Source organism: Triticum urartu, chromosome 6, assembly GCF_003073215.2.
Source record: "Triticum urartu cultivar G1812 chromosome 6, Tu2.1, whole genome shotgun sequence".
In the NCBI taxonomy this organism is placed as follows: domain Eukaryota; kingdom Viridiplantae; phylum Streptophyta; class Magnoliopsida; order Poales; family Poaceae; genus Triticum; species Triticum urartu.
This window is the reverse complement of record NC_053027.1, coordinates 118,828,670-118,845,918: the sequence shown is the minus strand read 5'-3', so window position 1 is coordinate 118,845,918 and position 17,249 is coordinate 118,828,670. Positions and strand designations below refer to the sequence as shown.

The 17,249-nt window shown below is 46.0% G+C and overlaps 1 long non-coding RNA gene across 2 annotated transcripts; it reads right to left on the bottom strand.

Annotated features, from left to right (window-relative positions):
• Positions 1–13,707: 13,707 nt before the first annotated feature.
• Positions 13,708–16,999, bottom strand: LOC125516311. 2 transcript variants are annotated; one of them, XR_007287341.1, is made up of 2 exons: positions 16,360–16,999; positions 13,708–15,296 (listed from the first exon to the last, which is right to left on the bottom strand). It is a non-coding gene; the product is annotated as an uncharacterized LOC125516311 (long non-coding RNA). The 2 variants fall into 2 exon arrangements; XR_007287342.1 differs by having other exon boundaries at positions 16,365–16,999.
• Between the last annotated feature and the right edge of the window lie 250 nt (positions 17,000–17,249).

Below are 17,249 nucleotides of genomic sequence, written 5' to 3'. Positions count from 1 at the left end.
ACCAATGGAGTACAACCAAAGGGTTTTATTTTGGAATGTGCGGGGCCTCAACTGCCCAGCTAAGCGTAGCGATGTACGCTCCGTCATCCGACCAGCCAACCCGTGTATCGTGTGCCTTCAGGAAACAAAGATCGCTGCCGTCTCGTCGTCCCTTGTGCGCGATACGCTGGGCACCTCGTTTGCCGACTATTTCTTCCTCCCGGCCACGGGGACACGCGGTGGCATCCTCCTCGCATGGCAGAGCGACATCGTCTCCCTCTCCCACCCTACCATCGCCGACCACTTCATTAACGCGTTGGTGACACCACGCGACGGCAGCCCACATTGGTGGGTGAAAGGGGTTTACGGGCCACAAGAGGAACCGGACAAGATTGCCTTCCTTGCCGACCTTCATGACACGAGATCTTGCTGCGCCGGGCCTTGGCTAGTCGGGGGCAACTTCAACATGATTGCGAGCGCTGAGGAGAAGAACAACGGGAACCTGCACCGGGCTGCCATGCGCCGCTTTAGTAACTTCATCGCCGATGAGGAGCTCCAGGATATCTATCTACACGGCCGACGCTACACCTGGTCGAACGAGCGCGAGGCTCCGACCCTAGAGCGCATTGACCGCGTACTCTGCACTGCCGGCTGGGCGACCGATCACCCTAGCTGCATGCTGCGCTGCCTGTCATCCGCGACATCTGACCACGCGCCACTCATCATTGACTCCCTTCCGCGCTCCTACAAGCCAAGGCGTTTCCATTTCGAACGGTTCTGGCCCTTGCTCCCGGGCTAACACGAGGTGGTCGCGCAAGCGTGGAACTCTACACCCCACGAGCCAGACCCGTTCCGTCGCATCTTCGTGAGGCTTCGTGCCACTGCCAAGAGTCTGCAACGATGGAGCTCCAAGACGGTGGGGAACGTCTCGCTGCAGCTGCCATTGCCTGTGAGCTGATTGCGCGCTTCGACGCGGCACGAGATTGGAGAGCGCTCTCTCCGGCCGAGGCTTGGCTCCGACGCCGGCTCAAAGCCGCGTACCTCGGGCTGGCCTCCCTGGAGCGATCCCTGGCGCGGCAGCGTGTGAGACTAAGCTTCCTCAACGCGGGCGACACTGGCCCCGCCTTCTTCCGGCTCCATGCCGCCCAACGTGCCCGCAAGAACCACATCTTTCAGCTTCAGGACAGTGACGGCCACCTCCATGGCCATGCGGCGATCGCTCATGCAGCATTCGACCACTTCACGGCGATCCTCGCCACCGGCGTCGAGCGTACTTCATCCATCGACCTGGACGTCCTAGACCCGCGCTCCTTCGAGCTGCTGGACCTCGAGCTCCCCTTCACCGAGGATGAGATATGGGAGGCCGTTCGGCGGCTCCCAAAGGGACGGGCGCCCGGCCCGGATGGCTTCACGTCGGAGTTCCTCTGTGCCTCTTGGGCAACCATCAAAGACGACTTCGTGGCGGATTTCGACAAGTTATACCACCTCAATGGCCACGGGTTCCAGCGGCTAAATGAGGCACTGCTCATCCTCCTACCCAAGAAGCAAGATGCCGCATCCCTCTCGGACTATCGGCCGATTAGTCTGATTCACATCGTTGCCAAGCTCTTTGCTAAGGTGCTCTCGCTCCGCCTCGCGCCACGCCTCAATGACATGATCTCCGCCAACCAAAGCGCCTTCATCGCCGGCCGATGTATACACGACAACTTCCTGCTCGTGCAGCAAACAGCGAGGCAGCTCCACAACCTAAAGCACCCGCGAGTCATGCTCAAGCTCGACATCGCACGTGCTTTCGACTCCGTGTCCTGGGCTTTCCTGCTGGAGACTCTATGCCACCTCGGATTCGGTCGCTGATGGTGCGAGTGGATATGCATTCTTCTGGGTACGGCCAGCACACGTGTCCTCACCAACGGCATACCCGGTCCACCCATCCAGCACCGTTGCGGACTGCGGCAGGGGGATCCCGTGTCCCCCATGCTCTTCCTCATGGTCATCGACACCCTCAACAACCTCATATGCCGTGCGGCCAGCGAGGGGGTGCTGCAACGCCTGACTGCGCGCCACATGTCCTCAAGCGTCTCCATCTACGCCGATGACGTCATTGTCTTCTGCCGACCGGACGGGCACGACCTTGCTGCCGTCCCCGAGCTGCTACGGGTATTTGGGGCGGCTTCGGGATTGCACACCAACTATGCCAAATGTGCGGCCTCCCCCATCCAGTGCACGGACGCGGACCGGGCCATGATCACCACGAACCTCGCCTGCCCGCTGCAAGACTTCCCCACCACCTATCTCAGGCTGCCACTATCGGTCCGTAAAGTCAGCTCCACCACTCTACAGCCCATCATCGACAAGCTAGAGCACCGACTCTCGCCGTGGTGGGCATCCCTCATGTCGAGGGGCGACCGGCTCGCCCTGTGCCGTCATGTTCTCTCAGCCATGCCAACACACATCATGATTGTGATGGCCGTCAACCCGCCCATCCTCAAGTGCATCAACCGCTTGATACACAACTTCCTCTGGTACGGCCGAAAGGACGTGAGCGGTGGCCACTGCAAGGTCAACTGGCGCTGGGTATGTAGACCCATCTCCCTCGGCGGCCTCGGGATCCCAGACCTCCAGCGCGCCGGCATCTCGCTGCGCGTCCGGTGGCTGTGGCAGCAAAGATCCGACGCCTCGAGGCCGTGGCACCACCTGCACATCCCCCACTACCCGAGGGTCCGGGCCATCTTCAGGGCTTCAACCTCTTGGTGCGTTGGCAATGGCGAGTCATGTCTATTCTGGGAAGACCACTAGTTGGACGGGAAAAGCATCTCCGAGATTGTGCCGTTGGTTTACTGCAGGGTGGCCAAACGCCGGCGCAAGTCACGCACGGTTCGTGAGGGCCTGTTCAACCAGGCATGGATCGGCGACATTCAGGGTGCCATGGGCGCGGCCATGACCGTCCAGTATGTCACGCTCTGGCGGCGCCTCAGGCACTTCAACCTGACTGATGAGGAGGACCGGTTGTCGTGGTGATGGACTGAATCAGGGATCTACTCTGCCCGCTCCCGCTATCAGGCTCTTTTCGCCGGCTCCATCACCGACCCGCATTGGCGTATCACGTGGAGACCATGGACTCCGCTTCACATCAAATTCTTCGTATGGCTTGCTCTTCTGGGTAGGTGCTGGACTGCCGATCGCCTGGCACGGCATGGCCTTCCCCACGAGCCTCGCTGCCTACTATGCGATCAAGAACCGGAAACCATGCAACATATCTTGACGGGCTGCTCCTTCTCCCGCCAAACCTGGCACGAGGTGCTCTTGTGGTGTCGTTTCACCACCGCGATCCCTGCACCAGACGACGAGTTCGCCAGCTGGCTATCCACGGCCATCTCCAACACCTCGGCTACTCTTCGCCGCGGCCTCGCCTCCATTGCCATCCTTACCGCTTGGCACCTCTAGAAACACCGGAACGGGTGCCTATTCGACGGCGACCAGCCTGCTGTGGGATGCATAGTGCACATGATCCAGGAGGAGGCGCAGCTATGGGCGCGCGCCGGTGCCAAGGGCATGGCCCTCATCCTGCCAGAGACGTAGGCTCTGTCTGATCAGGCAGCACACCCCGTCGTCTATGTGCCAAGGCTATCGATGCTGGCCATCCTTGCGTACGAGCTAACTAGCCTGCCATTCATCTTGTAAGACCCACATGTATCGCTACTCTACCTATCAATGCAATGATACGCAAAGCTTTTGCGTATTCGCGAAAAAAACTAGGGGTTAATCTTCCTGTTGATAGTGTCATTGACAGAGTTCTTCAATCACTGCCACCAAGCTACAAAAGCTTCGTGATGAACTATAATATGCAAGGGATGAATAAGACTATTCCTGAACTCTTCGCAATGCTAAAAGCCGCGGAGGTAGAAATCAAGGAGCATCAAGTGTTGATGGTCAATAAGAACACCAGTTTCAAGAAAAAGGGCAAAGGGAAGAAGAAAGGGAACTTCAAGAAGAACAGCAAACAAGTTGCTGCTCGGGAGAAGAAACCCAAGTCTGGACCTAAGCCTGAGACTGAGTGCTTCTACTGCAAGCAGACTAGTCACTGGAAGCGGAACTGCCCCAAGTATTTGACGGATAAGAAGGATGGCAAAGTGAACAAAGGTATATGTGATATACATGTTATTGATGTGTACCTTACTAATGCACGTAGTAGCACCTGGGTATTTGATACTGGTTCTGTTGCTAACATTTGCAACTCGAAACAGGGGCTACGGATCAAGCGAAGATTGGCTAAGGACGAGGTGACGATGCGCGTGGGAAATGGTTCCAAAGTCGATGTGATCGCGGCCGGCACGCTACCTCTACATCTACCTTCGGGATTAGTATTAGACCTAAATAATTGTTATTTGGTGCCAGCGTTGAGCATGAACATTATATCTGGATTTTGTTTGATGCGAGACGGTTATTCATTTAAATCAGAGAATAATGGTTGTTCTATTTATATGAGTAATATCTTTTATGGTCATGCACCCTTGAAGAGTGGTCTATTTTTGATGAATCTCGATAGTAGTGATACACATATTCATAATGTTGAAATCAAAAGATGCAGAGTTGATAATGATAGTAACTTATTTGTGGCACTGTCGTTTAGGTCATATCGGTGTAAAGCGCATGAAGAAACTCCATACTGATGGACTTTTGGAACCACTTGATTATGAATCACTTGGTACTTGCGAACCGTGCCTCATGGGTAAGATGACTAAAACGCCGTTCTCCGGTACTATGGAGAGAGCAACGGATTTGTTGAAAATCATACATACAGATGTATGTGGTCCAATGAATGTTGAGGCTCGTGGCGGATATCGTTATTTTCTCACCTTCACAGATGATTTAAGCAGATATGGGTATATCTACTTAATGAAACATAAGTCTGAAACATTTGAAAAGTTTAAAGAATTTCAGAGTGAAGTTGAAAATCATCATAACAAGAAAATAAAGTTTCTACGATCTGATCGTGGAGGAGAATATTTGAGTTACGAGTTTGGTCTACATTTGAAACAATGCGGAATAGTTTCGCAACTCACGCCACCCGGAACACCACAGCGTAATGGTGTGTCCGAACGTCGTAATCGTACTTTATTAGATATGGTGCGATCTATGATGTCTCTTACTAATTTACCGTTATCGTTTTGGGGTTATGCTTTAGAGACGGCTGCATTCACGTTAAATAGGACACCATCGAAATCCGTTGAGACGACGCCTTATGAACTGTCGTTTGGCAAGAAACCAAAGTTGTCGTTTCTGAAAGTTTGGGGCTGTGATGCTTATGTGAAAAAGCTTCAACATGATAAGCTCGAACCCAAATCGGAGAAATGTGTCTTCATAGGATACCCAAAGGAGACTGTTGGGTACACCTTCTATCACAGATCTGAAGGCAAAACTTTTGTTGCTAAATTCGGAGTTTTTCTAAAGAAAGAGTTTCTCTCGAAAGAAGTGAGTGGGAGAAAAATAGAACTTGATGAGGTAACTATACCTGCTCCCTTATTGGAAAGTAGTACATCACAGAAACCGGTTTCTGTGACACCTACCCCAATTAGTGAGGAAGCTAATGATAATGATCATGAAACTTCAGATCAAGTTACTACCGAACCTCGTAGATCAACCAGAGTAAGATCCGCACCAGAGTGGTATGGTAATCCTGTTCTGGAAGTCATGCTACTAGATCATGATGAATCTACGAACTATGAAGAAGCGATGGTGAGCCCAGATTCTGCAAAATGGCTAGAAGCCATGAAATCTGAGATGGGATCCATGTATGAGAACAAAGTGTGGACTTTGGTTGACTTGCCCGTTGATCAGCAAGCAATTGAGAATAAATGGATCTTCAAGAAGAAGACTGACGCTGACGGTAATGTTACTGTCTATAAAGCTCGACTTGTTGCAAAAGATTTTCGACAAGTTCAAGGGATTGACTACGATGAGACCTTCTCACCCGTAGCGATGCTTAAGTCTGTCCGAATTATGTTAGCAATTTCTGCATTTTATGATTATGAAATTTGGCAAATGGATGTCAAAACTGCATTCCTGAATGGATTTCTAGAAGAAGAGTTGTATATGATGCAACCAGAAGGTTTTGTCGATCCAAAGGGAGCTAACAAAGTGTGCAAGCTCCAGCAATCCATTTATGGACTGGTGCAAGCCTCTCGGAGTTGGAATAAACTCTTTGATAGTGTGATCAAAGCATTTGGTTTTGTACAGACTTTTGGAGAAGCTTGTATTTACAAGAAAGTGAGTGGGAGCTCTGTAGCATTTCTGATATTATATGTGGATGACATATTATTGATTGGAAATAATATAGAACTTGAATAAGAGTTTTTCAATGAAAGACCTTGGTGAAGCTGCTTACATATTGGGCATTAAGATCTATAGAGATAGATCAAGATGCTTAATTGGACTTTCACAAAGCACATACCTTGACAAGGTTTTGAAGAAGTTCAAAATGGATCAAGCAAAGAAAGGGTTCTTGCCTGTGTTACAAGGTGTGAACTTGAGTAAGACTCAATGTCCGACCACCGCAGAAGATAGAGAGAAAATGAAAGATGTTCCCTATGCTTCAGCCATAGGCTCTATCATGTATGCAATGCTGTGTACCAGACCTGATGTGTGCCTTGCTATAAGTCTAGCAGGGAGGTACCAAAGTAATCCAGGAGTGGATCACTGGACAACGGTCAAGAACATCCTGAAATACCTGAAAAGGACTAAGGATATGTTTCTTGTATATGGAGGTGACAAAGAGCTCATCGTAAATGGTTACGTTGATGCAAGCTTTGACACTGATCCGGACGATTCTAAATCGCAAACCGGATACGTATTTTTACTAAATGGAGGAGCTATCAGTTGGTGCAGTTCAAAACAAAGCGTCGTGGCGGGATCTACATGTGAAGCAGAGTATATAGCTGCTTCGGAAGCAGCAAATGAAGGAGTCTGGATGAAGGAGTTCATAACCGATCTAGGTGTCATACCTAGTGCATCGGGTCCAATGAAAATCTTTTGTGACAATACTGGTGCAATTGCCTTGGCAAAGGAATCCAGATTTCACAAGAGAACCAAGCACATCAAGAGACGCTTCAATTCCATTCGGGATTTAGTCCAAGTGGGAGACATAGAAATTTGCAAGATACATACGGATCTGAATGTTGCAGACCCGCTGACTAAGCCTCTTCCACGAGCAAAACATGATCAGCACCAAGGCTCCATGGGTGTTAGAATCATTACTGTGTAATCTAGATTATTGACTCTAGTGCAAGTGGGAGACTGAAGGAAATATGCCCTAGAGGCAATAATAAAGTTATTATTTATTTCCTTATATCATGATAAATGTTTATTATTCATGCTAGAATTGTATTAACCGGAAACATAATACATGTGTGAATACATAGACAAACATAGTGTCACTAGTATGCCTCTACTTGACTAGCTCGTTGATCGAAGATGGTTAAGTTTCCTAACCATAGACATGAGTTGTCATTTGATTAACGGGATCACATCATTAGGAGAATGATGTGATTGACTTGACCCATTTCGTTAGCTTAGCACTTGATCGTTTAGTTTGTTGCTATTGCTTTCTTCATGACTTATACATGTTCCTACGACTATGAGATTATGCAACTCCCGTTTACCGGAGGAACACTTTGTGTGCTACCAAACGTCACAACGTAACTGGGTGATTATAAAGGTGCTCTACAGGTGTCTCCGAAGGTACTTGTTGGGTTGGCGTATTTCGAGATTAGGATTTGTCAATCCGATTGTCGGAGAGGTATCTCTGGGCCCTCTCGGTAATGCACATCACATAAGCCTTGCAAGCATTGCAACTAATAAGTTAGCTGCAGGATGATGTATTACGGAACGAGTAAAGAGACTTGCCAGTAACGAGATTGAACTAGGTATTGAGATACCGACGATCAAATCTCGGGCAAGTAACATACCGATGACAAAGGGAACAACGTATGTTGTTATGCGGTCTGACCGATAAAAGATCTTCGTAGAATATGTAGGAGCCAATATGAGCATCCAGGTTCCGCTATTGGTTATTGACCGGAGACGTGTCTCGGTCATGTCTACATTGTTCTCGAACCCGTAGGGTCCGCACGCTTAACGTTACGATGACAGTTTCATTATGAGTTTATATATTTTGATGTACCGAAGGTTGTTCGGAGTCCCAGATATGATCATGGACATGACAAGGAGTCTCGAAATGGTCGAGACATAAAGATCGATATATTGGACGGCTATATTCAGACACCGGAAGTGTTTCGGGTGATTTCGGAGAAAACCGGAGTGCCAGAAGGGTTACCGGAACTCCCCGGGGAAGTATTGGGCCTTAGTGGGCCTGAGGGGAGAGAGAGGGAAGCAGCCCAGGAGGTGGCGCGCCCCCTCCCATGGGGAGTCCGAATTGGACTAGGGGAGGGGGTGCGGCCCCTCTTTCCCTCTCCCTCTCCCTCTCTTTCCTCCCCCCTTCTCTCTTCCTAGTTGGACTAGGAAAGGGGAGTCCTACTCCTACTAGGAGGAGGACTCCCCCCTCCTTGGCGCGCCCCAAGGGCCGGCCGGCCTCTGCCCCTTGCTCCTTTATATACAGGGGCAGGGGGGCACCTCTAGACACACAAGTTGATCTTCGTGATTGTTCTCTTAGCCGTGTGTGGTGCCCCTCTCCACCATAATCCTCGATAATATTGTAACGGTGCTTAGGCGAAGCCCTGCGACGGTAGAATATCAAGATCATCACCACGCCGTCGTGCTGACGGAACTCTTCCCCGAAACTTTGCTGGATCGGAGTCCGGGGATCGTCATCGAGCTGAACGTGTGCTAGAACTCGGAGGTGCCGTAGTTTTGGTGCTTGATCGGTCGGGCCGTGAAGACGTACGACTACATCAACCGCGTTGTGCTAACGCTTCCGCTTCCGGTCTATGAGGGTACGTAGACAACACTCTCCCCTCTCGTTGCTATGCATCACCATGATCTTGCGTGTGCGTAGGAATTTTTTTTGAAATTACTACGTTCCCCAACAGAGAACCCAAGCCTACGAAAATGCCAAGTTGTTTAAAGAAAAAGTTAAAAGATGGCATGATAAAAGGATACAAAAGCGTGAGTTTAATGTAGGTGATTATGCATTGCTATACAACTCTCGTTTAATATTTTTTGTAGGAAAACTTCTCTCTAAATGGGAAGGTCCTGACGTTATCGAGGAGATCTATCGCTCCGGTTCCATAAAAATCAACAACTTCGAAGGTACAAATCCGAAGGTGGTGAACGGTCAAAGAATCAAACATTATATCTCAGGAATCCCATAAATGTTGAAACCAATGTTATTGAAACTGTAACCCCGGAGGAATACATAAGGGACACTTTCCGGAACGTTTCATACTCCGAAAAGGAATAGGTATGTGGTACGGTAAGTAAACCGACTCCAAAACAGTTTTTAAGGCAATATTGCTCCGTTTTGGAATATTTAGAAAAATAGAAAAATAAGAAGCAATCCGGGAAGGACACGAGGGCTCCACAAGGGTGGAGGGCGCGCCCTACCCCCCTGGGCGCGCCCCCCTACCTCGTGGGCACCTCGTGCACTCTCCGGACTCTGTTTTCTTACACGGCACGTATTTTGGTCAGTAAAAATTCATTATATAATCTCCCGGTGGTTTTGACTCCCGTATCACGCAAATATCTCTTGTCTTTGTTTTGAGCTGTCCTGCTACAGACAGAGCAACATGTCGTCCCAGGATTCGGAAGGAGGAAGCTATGTGGCTGATTACCTTGCAGACCCTAAGGTCTATGGGGATGTGGAGAATTGCGGTTGGACTACGGAAGAAGAAGAGGACTACGAACCCAAGGGAAAGGAGGAGATGAGCTCAGATGAAGATGAAGTCCCGCTACCTCAACCTGGGGACATGCATGTGGAGTTCAAAAAGTCAAGCCTCCCGGATAGGGTAAAGAAACCTAAGATCGAGTTTATCCCTTTTCGCCTCTTGCAGGAAAACAAGCGGGAACTATGCAAAAAGATACTAAGCCTGGAACAGGAGATCGAGGACCTAAGGGACCAAAATTCTGTCCTCAAGCGCAAATTAAGGAAGAAGCCTACGCCATCAACAAAACCATCACCTTCTCCACCAACAAAGAAGAATTGAGTATCTGGTATGGGCACTCCCCTTGGCAAACTGCCAAGCGTGGGGGAGTGCCCAGGTATCGTATCGTCATCACTTTTACCTTCACCATTTTTCTTAGTCCGATCCTTTTGATAATATCTTGATCTAGTAGAATAAAAGTTCTTAGTATGATCTAGTTGTGAGTTTTGCTTTATAATTCTTCTATGTAATTGAGTCCGTGAGCTATATATATATATATAATAAAGATTAGTGTTGAGTCAAGGCTTTGATTATTTTGCCATGATCCTAAGGGAATAAAAGAAAAGAGAAAGAAATAAAAAGAAACAAAGAGATCATGTGAGTCTTATGGAGAGTAATGAGCTCACATAGTAAAAGGTATGATGAATAAAAGTTGTTGAGGGTTGACAAACATAGTTTTGGTCATCGTTGCAATTAATAGGAAGTAATAAAGAAAGAGAGGTCTTCACATATAAATATACTATCTTGGACATCTTTTATGATTGTGAGAACTCATTTAAATATGACATGCTAAAGAGTTGACGTTGGACAAGGAAGACAACGTGATGGGTTATATTTTCTTACATCTGAGATAAATTATATTATCATGGATCATCCAACATGGCTGAGCTTGCCTTTCCCCATCGTGCTAGCAAAATTCATCGCACCAAGTAGAGATACTAATTGTGCTTCCAAATACCCTTAAACCAGTTTTATCATGAGAGTCCACTATACCTACCTATGGATTGAGTAAGATCCTCTAAGTAAGTTGTCATCGGTGCAAGCAATAAAAATTGCTCTCTAAATATGTATGACTTATTAGCGTGGGAGAAAATAAGCTTTATATGATCGTGTGATATGGAAGAAATAAAAGCGACAGACTGCATAATAAAGGTCCATATTACAAGTGGCAATATAAAGTGACGTTCTTTCACCTTAAGATTTTGTGCATCCAACCATTAAAGCGCATGACAACCTCTGCTTCCCTCTACGAAGGGCCTAGCTTCTACTTTTATCCCCTACCTTGCATAAGAGTCATGGTGATCTTCACCCTTCCTTTTTACATTTTAGCCTTTAGCAAGCACAGTATGTTGGAAAGATCCTGGTATATATGGCTAATTGGATGTGAGTTTTCATGAACTATTATTGTTGACATTACCCTTGAGGTAAAACGTTGGGAGGCAAAACTATAAGCCGCTATCTTTCTCTGTGTCCGATTAAAACTCCATACCCATAAGTATTGCATGAGTGTCAGCAATTATGAAAGACTATATGATAGTTGAGTATGTGGACTTGCTGAAAACCTCTTATATATTGACTCTTTCCTATGTTATGATAAATTGCAATTGCTCCAATGACTGAGATTATAGTTTGTTCGTTTTCAATGAAGTTTACGATTGATACTTGAAATTGTGATTGAATTATTACTCTAGCATAAGAAATCATATGACAAGAATTATATAAGTTGTTGTTCTAAGAATGATCATGATGCCCTCATGTCCGTATTTTATTTTTATCGACACCTTTATCTCTAAACATGTGGACATATTTTTCGATTTCGTCTTTCGCTTGAGGACAAGCGAGGTCTAAGCTTGGGGGAGTTGATACGTCCATTTTGCATCATGCTTTTATATCGATATTTATTGCATTATGGGTTGTTATTACACATTATGTCACAATACTTATGCCTATTCTCTCTTATCTTACAAGGTTTATATAAAGAGGGAGAATGTCGGCAGCTGGGATTCTGGGCTGGAAAATGAGCAAATATTACAGACCTATTCTGCACAACTCCAAAAGTCCTAAAACTTCACGGAAGACGTTTTCAGAATATATAAAAAATACTCAGCGGACGAAATTTACCAGGGGGCCACACCCTGCCCACGAGGGTGGGGGGCGCGCCCCCCTACCTCGTGGGCCCCCTGGTGGCCCTCCGGTGGCCATCTTCTGCTATATGAATTCTTACGATGGAAAAAAAATAAAAAGCAATCTTCTTGGACGAAACTCCGCCGCCATGAGGCGGAACCTTGGCGGAACCAATCTAGGGCTCTGGTGGAGCTATTCTGCCAGGGAAACTTCCCTCCCGGAGGGGGAAATCATCGCCATTGTCATCACCAACGCTCCTCTCATCGAGAGAGGGCAATCTCCATCAACATCTTCATCAGCACCACCTCCTCTCAAAACCCTAGTTCATCTCTTGTATCCAATTCTTGTCTCCAAGTCTGGGATTGGTGCTAGTAGGTTGCTAGTAGTGTTAATTACTCCTTGTAGTTGATGCTAGTTGGTTTATTTGGTGGAAGATCATATGTTCAGATCCTATATGCATATTAATACCCCTCTGATTATGAACATGTTTATGCTTTTTGAGTAGTTACGTTTGTTCCTGAGGATATGGGAGAAGTCTTGCTATCAGTAGTCATGTGAATTTGGTATTCGTTCGATATTTTGATGAGATGTATGTTGTCTCTCCTCTAGTGGTCTTATGTGAACGTCCACTACATGACACTTCACCATTATTTGGCCCTAGTGGAAGGCATTGGGAAGTAATAAGTAGATGATGGGTTGCTAGAGTGACAGAAGCTTAAACCCTAGTTTATGCGTTGCTTCGTAAGGGGCTGATTTGGATCCATATGTTTCATGCTATGGTTAGGTTTACCTTAATACTTTTGTTGTAGTTGCGGATGCTTGCAATAGAGGTCAATCATAAGTGGGATGCTTGTCCAACTAAGGACAGCACCCAAGCACCGGTCCACCCACATACCTGATTATCAAAGTACCGAACGCGAATCATATGAGCGTGATGAAAACTAGCTTGATGATATTCCCATGTGTCCTCGGGAGCACTTTTCTCTATATAAGAGTTTGTCCAGGCTTGTCCTTTGCTACAAAAAGGATTGGGCCACCTTGCTGCACTTTATTTACTTTTGTTACTTGTTGCTCGTTACAAATTATCCTATCACAAAACTATCTGTTACCACTTGTTTCAGTACTTGTAGAGAATACCTTGCTGGAAACCGCTTATCATTTCCTTCTGCTCCTCGTTGGGTTCGACACTCTTACTTATCGAAAGGACTAGGATAGATCCCATATACTTGTGGGTCATCAGCTCCTAAAGGCCGAGAGGGAGGAGCTGAAGACCCACAAAGTCTATTTCAGAAAGGTGGGACAGAGCAACAGGAACAAGTTGCATGAGATGAGCTACAACAGGAATCCCCCTATAGCAACGCATCAATGTGTTGCCAAATGTCCACATAAGCATTGCTGAGGTCTACACCAACGGATTTGTATCCGTTGTCGTTGGTGGCGTTGCAAGGGTCTACAACAACACATATACATGTGTTGGTAACTGATGTGTACAAGCGTTGTAAGATAGCAACGTATAAGCTAAAGCCCAACAACACTTCATATGCGTTGGTGGTGACCCCGCACAAATGGATTTTGGAATGGAGAAACAAATTTGCAGCTTTTGAAGTACTCCCTCTGTCCCATAATATACGAACGTTAGTCTCAAAAACGTTTGTATATTATGGAACGGAGGGAGTAGTTGCTACATATGTTATGAGGTCAATGTAGGTAGTGTACAGGAGATGCAATATAGTAAAAAAAGATCTCATATATTTAATCAATAATGTTACTTTACAAAGAGCACCATCCAAGGAATACATGATACTGTATATAGATATGCTTTGTTCCAAGTATTGCACATCAGAATGGCATTGCTGATCTTCAGCTTGTACACATGTGTTTAACGAGAACATGTGCTTTGTACATAAAACAGATCAAAGCTTCGCTGCATGAGCATCTAGATTGACATGTTCAATCTTCATTAACTCGAACCAAACTGATCGGTATCTCTTGGCATCCATAACTCCATATCCTGAAGATAGTTCCTGCCAGTTGTCGCCATAATAAAGTGCATACTCTTCATCTTCTCCTAGCAATGAAGAAAATACAAACAGTTAAAGTATACTACTTTGAATAATAAACAAGTTCTTAACGAGCATGTTGTAAGAAAATGTTAGAACTCTGAACCTGTGTCTGTTTTGTACCTAAAAACAAGCAAATGAAACTGGAATCTTAATTACTTGATTTAATACTGAGCAGTTTGTGCTCAGAGAAACTATAGCTGCCGGTAGTAAGTGGTTGTTTGATATACATAGACCATTGGAATCTAGTCAAGTGCTTCGACTAACGATTTTCTCAACTGAACGGGTACGCATGTCACACCATCAGGCAAGAAGTGATGTCTTCTCGGGCGATTTTAGAAAGAATAATTCAGATGTAAGAACTTCTACTAACGCCTGCAAATATCAAACAAAAACTTCAGATTCTAAGTTGTGGCACATGATCGCTAATATAAGTTCCTAGCACATTGTTCTTCGCTTATCCCTAGACTTCATTAATCATCTGCGAAGTCTTGTTTAACTATATATGATGGTCATGAGAAAAAGGAAGCTAGGTTGTTTATCCAATGCAATGTGCCAGATGGTAGTGGTAGTACAGGAAGAGTAATACTGATAACCTGGATATTCTGAATTTTTGAAGGAATAGTGCATGCACATCTACTGCGTTTATTTACTACAAGCTATTATTCTGTACAAAGAAATTATAACTTAGGTTTCAGAATATGAAGATGATATATCACTTTGGTCTGAATGTCTACATATTTTGAATGTGTCTGCATGAGCTTGTATGTCCGGATGAGCTAGCAAATTGTCTACATAAGCGTGTATGATTACAAACTAGAAATCTGAATGTGGATAGTGACATCTGAATGTGTATACTGTATAGCAGTAAGTTTGCAAACTGGTGTACTGCACTTAGCACTAGACAAAACTCAAAAGTAGCTAAACTGAGATGCGGACCACCGCATGTGCCCGCCGGGTGTAGCTGGCAATGAAAACTTGTGTATACTGCTAATCCTGCTATTTTGGTAGCGAACGTTGGGGAAGTGCCGCGGAAGCATCCTCCTGCATCCTGAATCTAAATGATCAATCAACATGGCATATAAAGATGAATTCATGTACACACGACGCGCGCGCACACACACACACAAAGAAACAAGGGATTGATGAACACCACACCTACGTGATGTCATTGAGGTGCTCCCATCATTGCTGGCCATTTATCTTCCCAGCACTCATGAAATTCAGGTAGCTTTGTATCTCTAATATTATAGGAAACCTGCAAGAACATAGTTCACTAAGCAACAACTTAAAATTCACATGCCAGTGAGAATAAAAGATGCAGTGTGGCATCCTGCGAAGCGTTTTTGTTGTGATGCATCCTTCTGGTCCAAAAATGATTGCAATTCATCATAGCATGCAAATAAATAAAAACATTAAAGTATTGAAAAGTATCTGAAGCTAAAGAAAATAGTTCGGATGAATCAAATTTTTACCTACATACCTTCGCATGCTGGCAAGTGTGAGATGTCTCGACTATGATTCATATACCTTTGTAGTGCTGTTATGTATTACTCATGCTTAATATTACTGAATAAGGAGAGGTTATGCACTTGTAATATTGATTTCTCCATGAAATCGGAAGCTTTTCTAAGAGTGAATAAATAATGCGCAATCACCCCTGTTTCAACCAAAAACTAGATTCTCTCCACATAAGCCACGAAAGATGCAGGCATTGATATCAAAACAAGACTGATGAATAGTCATCCAAGGTAAAATTATTATTTTTCTGCAGTTTAATGTGGCACTCTAGAGTATGATAGCCATGTAGAGAAATACATACAGATAGTATAGGTGCATCACACAATTAAAGCAGAGGATCACCAGCAAAAACATGTATAGCAAAATTAGAGGATCAGGTTTCCTCCAAAGTAAAAGAGGATCGCTAGCCATAACTTAAATACATTAGTACCAATATATTCATTGACCAATTTAATTGGAAGGGTACAGAGATGTGTTCCAATCTCGTTCTAATTGGTCCATCCATGGCACAAGTGGAAATTTGGAGAAGCTAGGAACCAAATGCCAATGGAATTATAGAAGCCACTATGTTGTTAAATTAGGGGGGAATGGATTATTGGGGATAATGGGAAAACCACGTTCTCGAGGGAGATAAATCCAGGTGAGTGGTGGGGTAGGCCATAGGCGACCATGGCAACCTCCCTAGGAAGAGCGGTCGCGGTTCTTGCTATATCCAGCCGTAATCTACGACGCCAGACGACAAACCTAGGTATGCCACACAGGACAAGAGAGGATAAGAGCAAAGGGGAGGAGTGTCTCACTGAACCATTGCCGTGGGAGTCGAGGTAGCCGAGGCAGAGCAGCACCGTTGAGCCAGTGGCGGCAGCCGCTCGTGCGGAGACGCCGGGGTCAGTGAGCCGAAAAACCGGAGGAGCAGGAGCCGCGCCGGTGACCCGTGGTGGCGGGTTGCTGCAGGGGCACGTGCAGGGGCCCGGAGGACCTCGCGGCGATGGAGGATCTGAGGATAGCACTCATGGGGAGTTGGGGCCAGCGAGCAACAACGCAGAAGAGCACCGGAGCTAGGCTGAACCGGAGGTCATGGCGGCAGCGTCATGGCCATGGAGCTCGGGTCAGAGAGGAATCGTGGGATGGAGAGATGGGATAGGAAAAAGTTTTTTCTTTTAACAACAGAGGGGTGTAGGGGTGTGTACCGAGTGGTTACCATTTCCCCCGGTTAGCGCTAATCTGGAACGTGGGGGTTGAATCAAACAACACTTGGGTTAGTATCATTGGTAGATATCCGTTGTCTTCATTGTAGCTAGTTAGCGCGCGGATAACAAGTTGCGTGAGATCGATAATGATACTTTTGCTTGTAGAGCTAGCTACCAGATAACTTTTGCTTGTAGGTAGTAGCAAGCTAGTTACTGAAAACTGTAATAATAGTTGGGTATATTTTGTGGATTTGAGACTTATCACTAGAAGTTTAAATGGCTGCACATATACTAATTGCTGGGTATTTTTATTGCTGAAAATACAATTTGCTGGCATTGCCTCACAATAAACGCCATAGGTAACACAATATATTGTTGGTGTTAGCCAGGTGGCATGCCATCAGTAGTACTAAAATACTGCTGGCGTGTCTGCCAACGCCACCACTAAGATGTTTTCATTGGCGCCATATTGGTGGCGTTGCGTCTCTACGCCAGCAAGG